Here is a 15,234-nt window from a genome sequence, read left to right as displayed (position 1 = left end):
TATTTGGCACACTTGTGTTTATCAGTAAGGGTACTGAGTACAGGAATTGGGACATTATGTTGCAGCATGTACAAGGCATTGTTGAGGCCAGAACTAGTACATGAAGAAACACATTTGGAAGTAAACAAAAGATTGAACTTGCAATGAGTTACTATCTATCTGAAAGAGTTTCACTGTGCATGTAATCCTTCAATGCTTTGGTTTCTTCTAAATCTGTTTCATCTGTGACAATCATCCTTCATTCTTCATAATTTTTCCTCCTGTTTGATGACTGAATGTTTCATATCCGTGACCTCCAGTTAGTCAACGTTCACAGAACGTTCTTTCCATTAGCCTCCATTGATATTTTGTGGAGCATTATCCACATGAGTCAGCAACTATTTATTTGACTTCCAGCATGGAAAGACAGGTGTCGCACAATAAACCAGTAAGGAGTTCAGTCAAAAAACACTGTTTGAGTGTGCAAAACCATCCACAGGTTAGAGGTCCCTTTGATACCAGTGCAAAACTAAAGTTGAAATGCAAATGCAGAGTCGGACCCCACCTGACTCTAAAGAGAAATGAAACTTCTCGTGACATTAATTTCCTTGGGCTACAGATTGATATCAGATGGAGAACATTTCCAGTGCAGTTTCACATGTGTGTGTTGTTAGATTTTTCCTTTAGTTCCTTGCAGGGATTCTTTGTTTACATCAGTAGAAGAGTGGGCTTGGCCCTGGTTTACTACTCTCAGTCACCCCTCTAATCGTAGACTATTAAAGCAATCTGGCAGGCTGAAATGGTTCTCAGTTGGTGCTGAGACACACTGAAGAGTAACATTTTCATTTCATTGCCCAGAAAAGTGAAGATATTTATTTCAAGCTGTGAGCATAAAGATTTTTGTTTTTATAAGATTCTATTTACATTCATTGTTTGTGATATCATAGTCAGTATGAATTTGAGCACCAGAAATACCAAGATCTGCAACCCACCCTCTCAGTAGTTCCCCATGATTATTGAACGGTAACTCTCTTCCGCTGCTCCATGTTATTGTCCAATGTTATAGACTGGAGAAAACTCAAGTGCAAAAGGCTTTTGTAGAGGCATGGTAACCCAGGATGTGACCTTTGACCACAAGCTGTTTGTAAGACAATTGTTGAACTGCCCATGTCAGACTTAAATGCTTCTCAAATGCTGTCCTGCAACAATGCATTATTATCGGCACGTGCCCTTTGAAACCATATATAGTGCCGCATGTGTAATTGTACCATTAGCTCTATCTTGTTGTTGCTACCTTTCTCACAGTGCTCGTCGACAGCTTCTGCACACGCAGGAGTTTCTTCCAGCCCTTTGGCCGACCTCTTACTGTCGAGGAAATAGCTTTGACAGAGCAATTAGTGGAGTTGAAGACAGATGATTTACAACCACAATACCATTGCACCATCAGGTTGTCATGGGACAACTCACATGACAGAAAATATTGGAGTGAAATTTAGTGGCAAGCTTCCATTAGTAAAGATATGATTGGTTCAGCAATAGACTGAGCGTGAACTGCCTCAAGGTATAAATATGGAAAATTACTACAATTCCAGGACAGAAATGTACACTGGGTATACCAGCTACTGAGAGAAATATATATTAGCAATTTGGTTCTTTTTAATCTATTTTGTTTACATGGTCAGCTCTTAAATAACGTCACCGCTGTCACATTTCAGTATATTCTGCGTCTTGTTAGCAGTAATCATCGTAAAACAGCAATTATCTGATTTTCATCCACATCATATATCAGGTTGTAATTGGAACAGAAGAGGCCACGTATAATAGGCCCGCCAGTTCCATGATCAATCCCTTCACTGGCACCCTGTAGTTCCAGCATGTACCAACCTCAAGACCCACTGTAACTCACCAAGACTTCTTTATCCCCACTTCCCACCGTTTCTATTGGGAAAATGAATGCACAAGGTACATGAGAACAGCAAAATCCATTAGTTCCTCTCCTTCTTGATATGGATACTAAAATATCATCCTGTGAGAACTTTCCCCACAAAGGTCCCAATGGATCAAGAAAAAACACATCCTCTCTGAAATGTCATGGCACAGAAGAAGACTATTTACCCCCATCAGGTCCATGTTGCCTGCCAGAAGCAATCTCATTGATCCCAATCCTCCTTTCCTTATTTCTCTGTAGCCCTTCAACTTGTTTTCCCTCAGTAGTCCACTAACCCATCCTCCCTTGATTCATTTTGCCTCTTACCAAAGCGCAACTGTACTTTTTTACATTTATTTTTGGGATTGCAGTAACATATATTGCCCATTGTTAAATGCCCTTGAGAAGGTTTTGATGATCCACCTTCTTGAGCTCTTGCAATTTTTCTGATGAAGGAACGCACACAGTGCTATATCTAGGATTTTGACTGGGGGACAGTGCATAATACATGGCTCAGATACTAGGGCCATTGTCTCATAGCTCCACCTATCAGACTTCATTCCTGACCTCTGTTGCTATCTGGGTGGAGTTTGCATGTTCTCACTGTGACTACCTGAGTTTCTTACAAGTGTCCTTGCTTCCTCACACATGGTCAGAATAAAACGGGGCCAGTGTAGGATTGGTGTACGTGAGTACTTGATGCACACTCAGCGGGCTGAATGGCATGTTTTTGTGTTGTGTGGCTCTATATTTCCAAGTCAGGATGGTGTGTAACTCAGAGAGGGACCTGTGTGGTGGTGTTCCAATGCATTTGCTACCCGCTAGCTTCTGAGGGTTGGAGGCTATGGGCTTGGGACATGTTCTTGCCATGGGATATATGAAGCTGGTCCTTTTGAATTTTTTGGTTAGTGGTGACCCTCCCAGTATTATAAAGGTGAGAGACTAGTCATATTGGATTATCCTGCTTTGCAAGAATGGGTTATATGCGGATTATTTTCCTCACTATCAGGTACATTCCTGTGTGGTACTGCACAGGAACACCATGATGAGTGAGCCAGTCAATTCTGCAGCATATTCTTCGGTACCACAACTGGGTATTTATCTGGTCCCGCAACCTTTATTGTATCCAGTGACCGCAGTTGATTCTTGGCATCACGCGGAATGAAATGAAATGACAGGAAAATTGCTTCTGTGATGAAGGGATGTGTTGTGTGTTCTGGCTGAATATGGCAGTGAATGCTTTAACCATGCCTTCAGCACCAGTCCCCATCATTACGTACAGGGATGACCTTGAATCCTCTTCCTCCCATTAGCTGTTTAATTGTCCACCACCATTTACTACAGTGGTTGACTACAAAGATCTCAGCTGGTCTATTGTCTGTGAGATCACACAGCTCTGTCCATTGCAAGCTGTTTTTGTTGATAAGCGGAGAAGTAATCTTATACTGACATTTCACTGGGCCTTAGGCATGCCTGGTGCCCTCCAGACAGGTTCCCCTGTACACTTTGTTGAACCAAGGCCAATTAGCTCACAACACATTTTTTGGGAGGAGGGAGCAAACCAGAGCACTTCTCCGATACCCTCCCAGTTGCAGGGAGGGATTGCAGAGCCTGCACAACCAGTACCCGAGGTCACGATCGAACACAGGGCCACGGAGCAGTGAGGCAGCAGCACTGCCAGGGCAACCATTGCATTCTTGGACAATTAGGGATGGACAATAATTTTCTTCTATTTATTTCTTGATGGGGTTTGGGCATTGCAAATATTTATCCCCACCCCTAAGTGAGCTGATAGAGATGTGGCACCTACTTAAAACATGGCGGCCTTTCTGGTGAAGATGTTTCCAACGTGTTTTTTAAGATATGACAGCCACATCCTGTATTTTGATTTCTGAAACAGAACTCCCAGCATTTTCACATCACAAAATAACAAAAATGTCTGCATGCATAAGCCACACTGTGCTGAACACTTTTGTCATTATTAAAACATAGCCAAAGCCAAGTATAAAATAATAAATGGTATTGGTAAAGCTGGGTATGAACGTGTCGGACAAGGCAGTTAGTGATGGATGTGATTTGTACCAAGTAGCTGCAGCACTAAAAAATAAATCAAATTACTGTCAGTTCCTTGCATGTATTGCCACTGCTTCTATTAAATCCACAATGACATTTTCAGCCAATCTCTCTGCCACAGCCTGCTGTGCTGGTCATTGAAACATAGATTTGCAGATGTGCTTGACCTGTACAGATCTCAGCATGGGGATGTTTTACAATGGGTCAGGGGGCAGTGTTATAAGGGTGCCCAATCAGTTTGGACTTCATCACTCATGTCCTGAGTATCAAAGATGACCTAAATTTGTGGAACCAACACACTGTTCTGTACTCAATGGCTACGTGATCTTACATTTCCAGTGATATTTTTCTACTCTCATTCCCTTCCCATGGGCTGGTGCCTGTTGTTGCCTTAACATGAAGGATCCATGTTTCCTTCCTGTATAGTGGCCACAGCCCACACCATTGTTTGACTGCTTACTCGGGTGTTGGGCATTGATTGAGGTGGAAGTCTTTTAATTCCTTTCAGAGGTGGGATATGCAGAATGATCATAAGGCACCAAATGACTCATCCCACATCCTTCCACCCATTGTAGTTAGGTTAATCCGACAGTGCACAAACATTGAAATGTCTATGTGGAGTTTGCACGTTTCCTTCCGAATCTCAAAACTTTGTCGGTTGACAACTAATTTGGCCACTGTGAATTGCCTCCCATGAGTAGGTGAGAGGTGGAACGTTGAAGGAGTAGATGGGAACGTGGAAATTAATATAGGCTCAGTAAAAATGATTGGTTGATGGACGGCATGGTGAATTGAAGGGCCTTTTACTATCTTCGATCTCTCTATGACTCCATGACTGGATAGGACATTAGAAGGGCCAAAGGGGCCACAAAACAGCTTTGGCAAGTCAGATTAAAGAAAATCGCAAAACTTTTTATATCTACGTTAAAAAGAAAGGGTAACCAGAGAGAAAGTAGGGCTGCTCAAGGATAAAGAAAGGCATTTGTGCTTGGTCTGAGGATGTAGGGGTACTAAACAAGTACTTTGCATCTGTTTTCACCAAGTAGAAGGACATGGAGGACATTGAGATCAGTACGGAGAACACAAATATGCAAGGGGAGTTTGAGATTAAGAAGGAGTAGGCGTCAGGGCGCTTGAAGAACATGAAGGTGGAAAAAGTCCCAGGATTTGACGGGATCAATCCCAGTTTATTGAGAGAGGCAAGAGAGGAAATTACAGGAGCCTTGACAAAGATCTTTGTGTCTTCTCTACCCACAGGCAAGGTCCCAGAAGACTGGAGAGTAGCTAATGTTGTTCCTTTATTTAAGAAGTGAATCTAGGGAATTATAGGCTGGTGGTAGGGAAGCTATTGGAGAGGATTCTTCAGGATAGGATTAATTTGGATTCGGAAGAGAATGGGTTACTTATGGGCTATCAGCAAGGCTTTGTACATGGCAGGTCGGGTCTTACTATCTTGATGAAATATTTTGAGGAAGTGATGAAGGTGATCGATGAGGGCAGTGGACGTTGTCTACATGCATTTTAGTAAGGCATTTGATGAAGTTCCCTATGGAAGGCTAATCCAGAAGATTAAGATGCATGGGATTAACAATGGCGGTTGTATGGATTTAAAACTGGCTTACTGATAGTGGTGGAAGGGCAATATTCAGGCTAAAGGTCTGTACCCAGTGGAGTTCTGTAGGAATCTATGCTGAAACCTCTGATGTCAGTGATATATATAAATGACTTGGACGTAATCGTAGTCATAGATTTTTTTTAGTTTAGTTTAGATCAGCGATACATCGCGGAAACACGCCCTTCGGCTCACTGAGTCTGCACCAACCAGCGGTCCCTGCACATTGACACCACCCAACTCGCACCAGGAACAATTTTTTTACATTTATTCCAAGCCAATTAACCTACAACCTGTACATCTTTGGAATGTGGGAGGAAACCGAAGATTTCGGAGAAACCCATGCGGTTATGGGGAGAACGTACAAACTCCGTACAAACTCCGTACAAACAAGCACCCGTAGTCAGGATCTCTGGCGCTGTAAAGCAGTAGCTCTACCATTATAAGTGTAGATAGGACAGACTGTCAGAATCTTTTCCCCAGGGTGGAAATGTCCAACATCAGCAGTAGCTATAAGATAAGCGGGGAAAGTTTAATGGAGGATGTGTGGGGCACGTTTTTCTACTTAGGAGGTGAATGCCTGGAAGATGTTGTCGGGGGAGGTAGTTGAGGCTGACATGGTAGTGGCATTTATAAGACTTTTGGATAGGCATGTGGATATGTAAGGAATGGAGAGTTATGGATTATGTGCAGGCAGACATGAATTTGGCTTGGCATCGTGTTCAGCCAAAACATTGTGTGCTGAAGGGGCAGTTCTTATGCTGTATTGCTGTATGTTGTACGTTGTATGTTCTATTCAGTGCAACTTAAATGGCAAATATATAGTGTTAGTGAAACAAACATATGTGTACCTCTTCTAATGTTAAGTTATGTGTGCATGACCGTGAATTTGTTTATTTAAAGAATTATGTAAATAAATTACCTGGAATTCAATGTCTCCCTCCTTAGCAGCGTGATTTAAACTAGTGCCAAGTCAGTAGTCAAAATATCCATGCTGAGCATGACGCCTACCCGTGCTAATCGTATTTGCCTGAGTTTGGCTCAAATCCCATCTAAAGCTTTCCTATCCATGTACAAGTTCAAATGTTTTTTAAAACATTGTAATTGGACCACATACCGCTTCCTTATACCCACCACCCTCTGTGCGATACATTTCACCCTCAAATCTTGTTTAAATCTTTCCTTCTCACCTTAAATGAGACTAGGTTTAGACTAGCCTATCCTAGGAAGATAACTATGACTACCTGTCCTATGTATACCCTTCATAATGTTACGTGAGGGCTGGTCCCCCAACGCAATATTCCACATCTCCACCAATTCCAATATTGGTGGGGGGGGGGGGGGGGCTTTCTAGAGTGCTAGTATGGGTGTTGTGGGCCAAAGGGTCAGGTTTCCACAGGGCTATTATGGACATTGTGGGCCGAATGGATTCTTGGGCTGGCAGCTCAGTCACTCAGGCTTGGTGGGCTGGCAACTCAGACATTCAGGCCTGGTGGGCTGGCAGCTCTTTCACTCAGGGCTGGTGGGCTGGCAGCTCAGTCACTCAGGGCTGGTGGGCTGGCAGTTCACTCATGGCTATTCCTTGAAATTCCATTTTAAGCAGAGTACAGACCAGCAAATTCAATTTCATAGCATTTCTAGCAGAATGTAGGCCAGCAAATTCAATTTCATAGCATTTCAAGCAGCGTGCCGGCCAGCAAATTCAATTTCATAGCATTTCAAGCAGAGTGCAGGCCACCAAATAAAGTTTTATGGCATTTCAAGCAGAGTGCAGACCACCAAATTCAGTTTCAATAGACAATAGACAATAGGTGTAGGAGTAGGCCATTCGGCCCTTCGAGCCAGCACCGCCATTCAATGTGATCATGGCTGATCATCCCCAATCAGTACCCCGTTCCTGCCTTCCTCCCCATATCCCTTGACTTTGCTATCTTAAGAGCCCTATCTAGCTCTCTCTTGAAAGTATCCAGAGAACCTGCCTCCACAGCCCTCTGGGGCAGAGAATGCCACAGACTCACAACACTCTGGAAAAAAAAGTGTTTCCTCATCTGTTCTAAATGGCTTACCCCTTATTCTTAAACCGTGGCCCCTGGTTCTGGACTACCCCAACATCGGGAACAGGTTTCCTGCCTTGAGCGTGTCCAAACCCTTAACAATCTTATATGTTTCAATAAGATACCCTCTCATCCTTCTAAACACCAGAGTATACAAGCCCAGCTGCTCCATTCTCTCAGCATATGACAATCCCGCCATTTAGGGAATTAACCTTGTAAATTTACGCTGCAATAGCAAGAATGTCCTTCCTCAAATTAGGGGACCAAAACTGCACACAATACTCCAGTTGTGGTCTCACTAGGGCTCTGTACAACTGCAGAAGGACCTCTTTGCTCCTATACTCAATTCCTCTTGTTATAAAGGCCAACATGCCATTCGCTTTCTTCATTGCCTGCTGTACCTGCATGCTTACTTTCATAGACTGATGAACAAGGACCCCCAGATCCCGTTGTACTTCTCCTTTTCCCAACGACGCCATTTAGATTGTAATCTGTATTCCTGTTTTTGATACCAAAGTGGATAACCTCACATTTATCCACATTAAACTTCATCTGCCATGCATCTGCCCACAATCTGTCCAAGTCACCCTGCATTCTCATAGCATCCTCCTCACAGTTCACACTGCCACCCAGCTTTGTGTTATCTGCAAATTTGCTAATGTTACTTTGACTCCCTTCATCCAAATTATTGATGTATATTGTAAATAGCTGCAGTCCCAGTACCGAGCCTTGCGGTACCCCACTAGTCACCGCCTGCTATTCTGAAATGGACCTGTTAATCCCTACTCTTTGTTTCCTGTCTGCCAACCAATCTTCTATCCATGTCAGCACTCTACCCCCATGGAAGAACGATTTATGCATGTAATACATGATATACACCAGTTAATTAACCATGTATAAATGTATAGCATGTCTTACATGTATAAATCGTTCTTACAATCGGGAACATGGTTAATTAACTAGTGGCATTATTTCCCTGTCCTAACGGCCTTTGTTTTAGCCGGTGATTACATCCATTCCATCCCTCCCTCGCAAAGATGTGGGATTTTAATTTGAGCGCACTTGTGTAAATAGATGCAAGCGGCATGTACAGCATCTCTTCTGGGCGCGCATTACACAAAGCCGATGAAATTAGACAACTGTCACACTAAAGATAGACACAAAATGCTGGAGTAACTCAGCTGAACAGGCAGCATCTCTGCAGAGAAGGAATGGGTGACGTTTCGGGTCGAGACCTTTCAGATGCACTCTAAAGCAGTGGTTCTCAACCTTTTTTCAGTGATGTACCCCCTGTGAAATATTTTTTCAGCCAAGTACCCCCTAACCAGCGCAAAGCATTTTTGGTTGAAAAAAATAAACTTAAAACAGAGCACTGTGCCATCAGTGTCTGATTTATTAAACTTTGGAACTGATAGACTCTAAACCATTGGTCCTGTCTCTCACTTTGCTGTTCTCCTGCCTGTCCTGTCCTGTCCACTAAATCTGCCCCCCAACTTCTCTTCTGCCTCATTTATGCATGGGACCCTCTGCCTCAAGAGTAGCGCTAGCAAATCTCCCTCCCAGGATATTTGTTCCCCTCCAGTTTAAATGTGACCGTGAGAGGGTGGGGATAGATTGAGGAGTTAAGTCACAGAGAGACTGTCACATCGGCACTCAGAAACGATCTTGACCAGGTGACATAACAGTGGTTGAAAATTTTGGTTATAGTGAACACAACTCCATAAGTTTTTAGATTATTTAAAACGGGGAGAAGGCTGGACCTTGCGGGGAGGTACTGCATTGGGTTGCTGCCTGGCTTGCTGAGTCTTTCCAGTGACATACAGAAAGTACAGCAGCCGGGCCACCAAAGGAAATGCCGCTGAACGTTTCAACCCCGGGGTGAGACACTCGGCGGTGACGCCTCCCCGGCGCTGAGTTTCCCGTGGTCCACTTGCAAGGTGAGCTGCAGCACGATGTGGGCGGATGTGGAGCGGAGCCTCAGTGAGCCCGGGCTGGCTGCGATGGCCATGGAGGCAGAGGCGGCGGCGGGGGCAGCGCAGCGCCGGGGGGAGCCGACGTCCTGCTGAGCCGGCGGGCGGCAGCAAGAGAGGATGAACAGGAAGAGTGTAGGCCTACATTTTAAAATCTCACGTACCCCCTGGAGTGCCTTCACGTACCCCCAGGGGTACGCGTACCCCCATTTGAGAACCACTGCTCTAAAGAATGGTCTCGGCACAAAACGTCACCCATTTCTTCTCTCCAGAGGTGCTGCTTGTTTTGTGCGTGGGACCTTGGGTGCGTTCCGCAAACACTGAGACGGTAATAAATAAAATGTCTGTCTCTGCAGCCGGGGTGAATCACCCGGTGTGGGTGTCAAAGTCCGGTGGTCCGAGGGGGGGGGCAATTACCCTGGTGTGGAGGTTGGGGTCCGATGGCGGTGCATCACGGTCAGTGACAGTTGTACAGGGTCTTGGTGAGGCCACACCTGGAGTATTGCGTACAGTTTTGGTCATCTTATCTGAGGAAGGACATTCTTGCCATAGAGGGAGTACAGAGAAGGTTCACCAGACTGATTCCTGGGATGTCAGGACTTTCATCTGAAGAAAGACTGGATAGACTTGGTTTGTACTCTCTAGAATTTAGGAGATTGAGGGGGGATCTTACAGAAACGTACAAAATTCTTAAGGGGCTGGACAGGCTAGATGCAGGAAGATTGTTCCCGATGTTGGGGAAGTCCAGAACAAGGGGTCACAGTTTAAGGATAAGGGGGAAATCTTTTAGGACCGAGATGAGGAAAACATTTTTCACACACAGAGTGGTGAATCTCTGGAATTCTCTGCCACAGAAGGTAGTTGAGGCCAGTTCATTGGCTATATTTAAGAGGGAGTTAGATGTGGCCCTTGTGGCTAAAGGGATCAGGGGGTATGGAGAGAAGGCAGCTACAGGATACTGAGTTGGATGATGTGCCATGATCATATTGAATGGCGGTGCAGGCTCGAAGGGCTGAATGGCCTACTCCTGCACCTAATTTCTATGTTTCTATGTGACTGCGGGACGGTCACGCAGGTGGAGACGGAGGAGAGAGAGAGAGAAGGGGGGTAGAGAAGGGGAGAGGGAGAGAGGGGGAGGAGAAAGGGGAGAGAGGAGAGAGGGAGAGGGAGAAAGAAGAGGAGAGACAGAGAGAGTGGAGAGAGGGGAGAGAGAGAGAGAGAAGAGTGAGAGAAGGGGAGAGAGAGAAGGGGAGAGAGGATGAGAGAGAGAGAGAGGGGGGAGAGAGAAGAGGGAGACGGGAGTGTGGGGAGAGAACTGGGAGAGCACCAAGGAAGGTGTGAGAGAGAAGCGGGGGAGAGAGAGAAGGGAGAGAGAGTCCTTCCCAGGGAGAGAGATAAGGGGGGAGTGGCTTTCAGAGTGGCCATTCTGTAACTTTTGCTTTTAGAAGGGGGAGACGGGAGTGTGGGGTTCATTTTTCGTATCCTCGGCATGACAGTCTCACTGTAGGTCCTGTCCAGGAAACTCTCGTAAACATTTCAAACAGAGTGCAGGTCACCAAATTCAGTTTAATTAGATTTCAATCAGAGTGCAGGCCACCAAATTCAATTTCATAGCATTTAGAGCAGAATACAGGCCACCAAATTGCCAAAGTACTCATTGCATTGTCATTAAGGGCTAACAAATCATTTATTGCAAGTACATTGCAGACTCACAGTTCAGTTGATTCACAGCATAGAATCACGGTAGTGCACTCTCCCTCGCGATCTTCCAGAGTGGCTGACTCGCGCCAGGCATCCGGGGTTTTATAGTCCTGCCCCACCTCCCCCGCCCCCCCAACGAAAGGGGCATTACCTTCATCATGGTGATTGACAGGCGAGAGTACCAATCAGCTGATCTAAAAAAAATGTAAACACTTATAAACTTTTTGTATTTTTCATCGTTCGGAAAAATCCTCAGGGCTGCCTCAGCGGAGGAGGACTGCGAGTAAGATGGCCATAAATCATAGCGATATATGGTAGCGTTTTTTCTAAAATCAATATATAGCGTAGAGAGGAAGTGGTCAAAATGAGACATTTAGTTATATAGTTATTCTAACCATTATGTACAGCATAGACATTGTGGGCCTTGAGGGGCCATTCTTATGTTGTACTGTTTTATGTTCCATTTCTCACTGCAAATAATCCAGATTGGCATTTTATATTTCATTTTCTTTTTGCACATTAATAGATGTCATTGGAGTCTATTTTTATTTTACTTTCTGGATTACTCTCATATTCTGATTTTCCATTTCTTGCCAATGGCATGGTCCTCCCTTGATACATTCTGGAGTAGTAGCAATCCTCAGGCTTGCTGCTCTTTTGACAACGTTATAAGCCTTTTTCAATTGGTGCATTGCTTTTTTTAATTTCCCTTGTTAGCTATATTTGAATTACTTTTGAAAATTGCTGAGCCCCATTCATGCTTTAAAATATCACTAGAGGCATTCTGAAGCAATTTACCAGTCACAAGATAATATGGAACGTCATAGAGTGATAGAGATATACAGCATGGAAACAGATTATTTGGCCCAATTCATCCATGTTGACTAATTTACCCAAATTAGCTAATCCCACTTGCCTGTGCCTGGCCCATACACTTCCAAACATTTTTGTATCCATATACCTGTCCAAGTATACTTGAAATATATTTGCACCCACCTCTACCACTTCCTCTTGTAGCTCATTTCATATACACACTACCATGTGTGTGAAAAAGTTGCTCTTGGGACCATTTTGAATCTTTCCCATCTGACCTAAAAAAAAATGTTCACGCACTCAAAACTACTTTCTGCTAGCTTTACCGGAACATAATATCAACCAGATCAGAAAATCAAAACAGAAGCTGCAGATGCTGATAATCTAAACTAAAAATAGAAACTGAAAAATCTGGAAATACTCAGCAAGTCAGGCTGCATCTATGGGAAGAAAGACAGAGTCAATGTCTTGGGTCAAAGATCCTTCATCGAATGTGGATTGGATTACTGGATTGGATCAATTTGGATTACTTGTTAGGCTTTTGTGCCTTAAAGACATTATGTATTTCTTGTAATGTGTAATAATTCTTCAATTTCACCCACTTAATGTAATTACCATTGGCAGTTGGTTAAAGTATCGGGACACCACAGCTTCTGGAGAAACTGAGGAAAAGCATTTTCATGCAGTTTGTATTCAGTCTGCAACTCACTGCCCGTGAGGGAATTAGAAACAGATCATTCAGGGCATTTAGAAGGGAATTGGACCAACACTTACAGGTAAATGACTTGCAGGACTCCATGGAAAAAGCAGAATGATTAGATTCCTCAGACAAAGAACCATATGGACATGAAGAAGGGACTTGACTTGAAACGTCATCCATTCCTTCTCTCCAGAGATGCTGCCTGTCCCGCTGAGTTACTCCAGCATTATTTGTCTATCGACAATATGGAGTTTGTATAGGAAGGATCTGCAGATGTTGGTTTAAACCGAAGATAGACACAAAAAGCTGGAGCAACTCAGTGGGTCAGACAGCATCTCTGGAGAAAAGGAATAGGTGGCATTTCGGATCGAGGCCCTTCTACTGACTCTTATGGAGATTAGTATGGAGTTTATGGGCTGAAAATCCTCCTTCTGTGCATAATGATGCTGTATTTCAGTATCACAAGAGATTCTACCTTTAATCCAGATCTCAATTTAACATCATAAAGAACTGCTGCACTTAAGATTTGTTTATTGATCCATTTTCTACTCGGAGACCTAATGACACACAACAAATCACACTGTCGATTTTTATGAATGCACAAAGCCAGTATTGCCCAATGATATTTCTGTCTTTCTCGGACTGCAACAGTGCATGCAATTCTATCTCATATACATGGAGGCTTAGTCACAAATCATTTATAATTGCCGGGATACTGCAAGTTGTGTTAGAAAACTCGAAACTAACCTTAGAAGACACAAAGTGCTGGGGTAACTCAGCCGTTAGTCAGGATCCCTGAAAAACATGGATAGGTGACATTTCAGGTCGGGACCCTTCTTCAGAAACTGACCTACATATCTTTTTCAGATTTGGATGAAAGTGTTTCTGCATTTCTTTCTGGGCCTCTGATTCTTTTGCATCATAGACTATAGATCAGTACAACACAAGAATAGGCTCTTCAAACCACAATGTCTGTGCCGAACATGATGCCAAGAATCTGCCTGCACATAATTCAAATGCCACTATCATATCTGCCTCAACCTGACAATATGTTTCAGGTGCCACCATCATCTGTGCAAAATAATCTTGACTGGCACATCTCCTTTATACTTTGTCTCTTTCACCTTCAAACTATGTCCTGTAGTATTTGATATGTTCATATTGGCATAAAAAGGGGCTGGAAATTCCATCCAGAGATGTATTCTAAAATGGCAGGAAAATGCAGACAGATTTAATAGGAAAATTACATAAATCGGGCCATTAATATTGCAATGGGTGACAGAGAAATTCACCATGGAATTTAGGTGAAGCAAGAGAAATTGTAAGATCAGGTACAGGGCAGATCTGAAGTTAAAAGCACATGAGCACTCGGTCACTGAGAAGCTAATCCAGTGGTTTCTCACGAAACCCATTATGTGCAGAATGTAGATGAATACTATTTGCATGTATTATAGTTCTGAAGGGAAAGCAGGCAGAAATACAGGAAACATAACCATAACACTCAGAGACGACAGATGATTAAAAATAAACAGAGCAATGGAAATAACACCCTGCAGCAATATAAATGAACCGGGAACTCCTGATGTCAGACAGAATACGTCAAATTAAGATTTCCTTTTTCATAAATCATTGACACATCTACCCTAATTTTGATAAAATAAAAGTACAGAATCTTAAAGCTCTGTCAAAGGTATTCAGAAGGAGAGAATATATATTGTACCCAAAATCTTTCTGTCATGTAGGTTTTCATCGATAGTTTCCATTTTATTTACTGCTAACTGCAAGCAAAAGTAGCCTTCTCCAAAAGCAAGGGGATAAAATATGCAATATAACACACTTACTGCATGAGTAAAAACATTCAACTCCCTCCATAAAACAGAATTTTTTGAAATAATATCAGTGGGCTTTAAATCATCTACATGAACAAACCACATTTCTTTCAAACAGCAAAGGTGCACATTGTTATTACAGTCACCAGAAAAAATACAAATCATATATTCTGTGTTTATTGATAATGCATTTGATTTATATTTTGAAGGGTAAAGAATTTTGACTGTAATTACTTATTTGGAGGAACTTTATGGTGCATTTACTTCTATTGTCGTTTGGCCCGGGTAATTTCATTGGGCCATTGTTCTGCATTGTTGCGCTTTGAACATTTTTAGTTAAATTGTTTTATTTAAAAGGCATGAAGGAAAAAAAGTGATTTTAAAATAAAAATTGCTTCTGGTACAAGAATGCAGAGTTTTGCCTGTGAAAAATTAACTTGCATTGGCATCAAATCTAGCAAAGACATTGCTGTGGCTGTTTTCAAGGCTCATTGAAGAAGAAGGCATTAACATCCTGCTTGCTATTTCAATCACTTTGGACCCTTCATTTGCAGCTCGGAGCATTTCAGAGCTATA

This window comes from Leucoraja erinacea, chromosome 8, assembly GCF_028641065.1.
Source record: "Leucoraja erinacea ecotype New England chromosome 8, Leri_hhj_1, whole genome shotgun sequence".
In the NCBI taxonomy this organism is placed as follows: Eukaryota; Metazoa; Chordata; class Chondrichthyes; order Rajiformes; family Rajidae; genus Leucoraja; species Leucoraja erinaceus.
Note: the sequence above shows the minus strand (reverse complement) of the source record.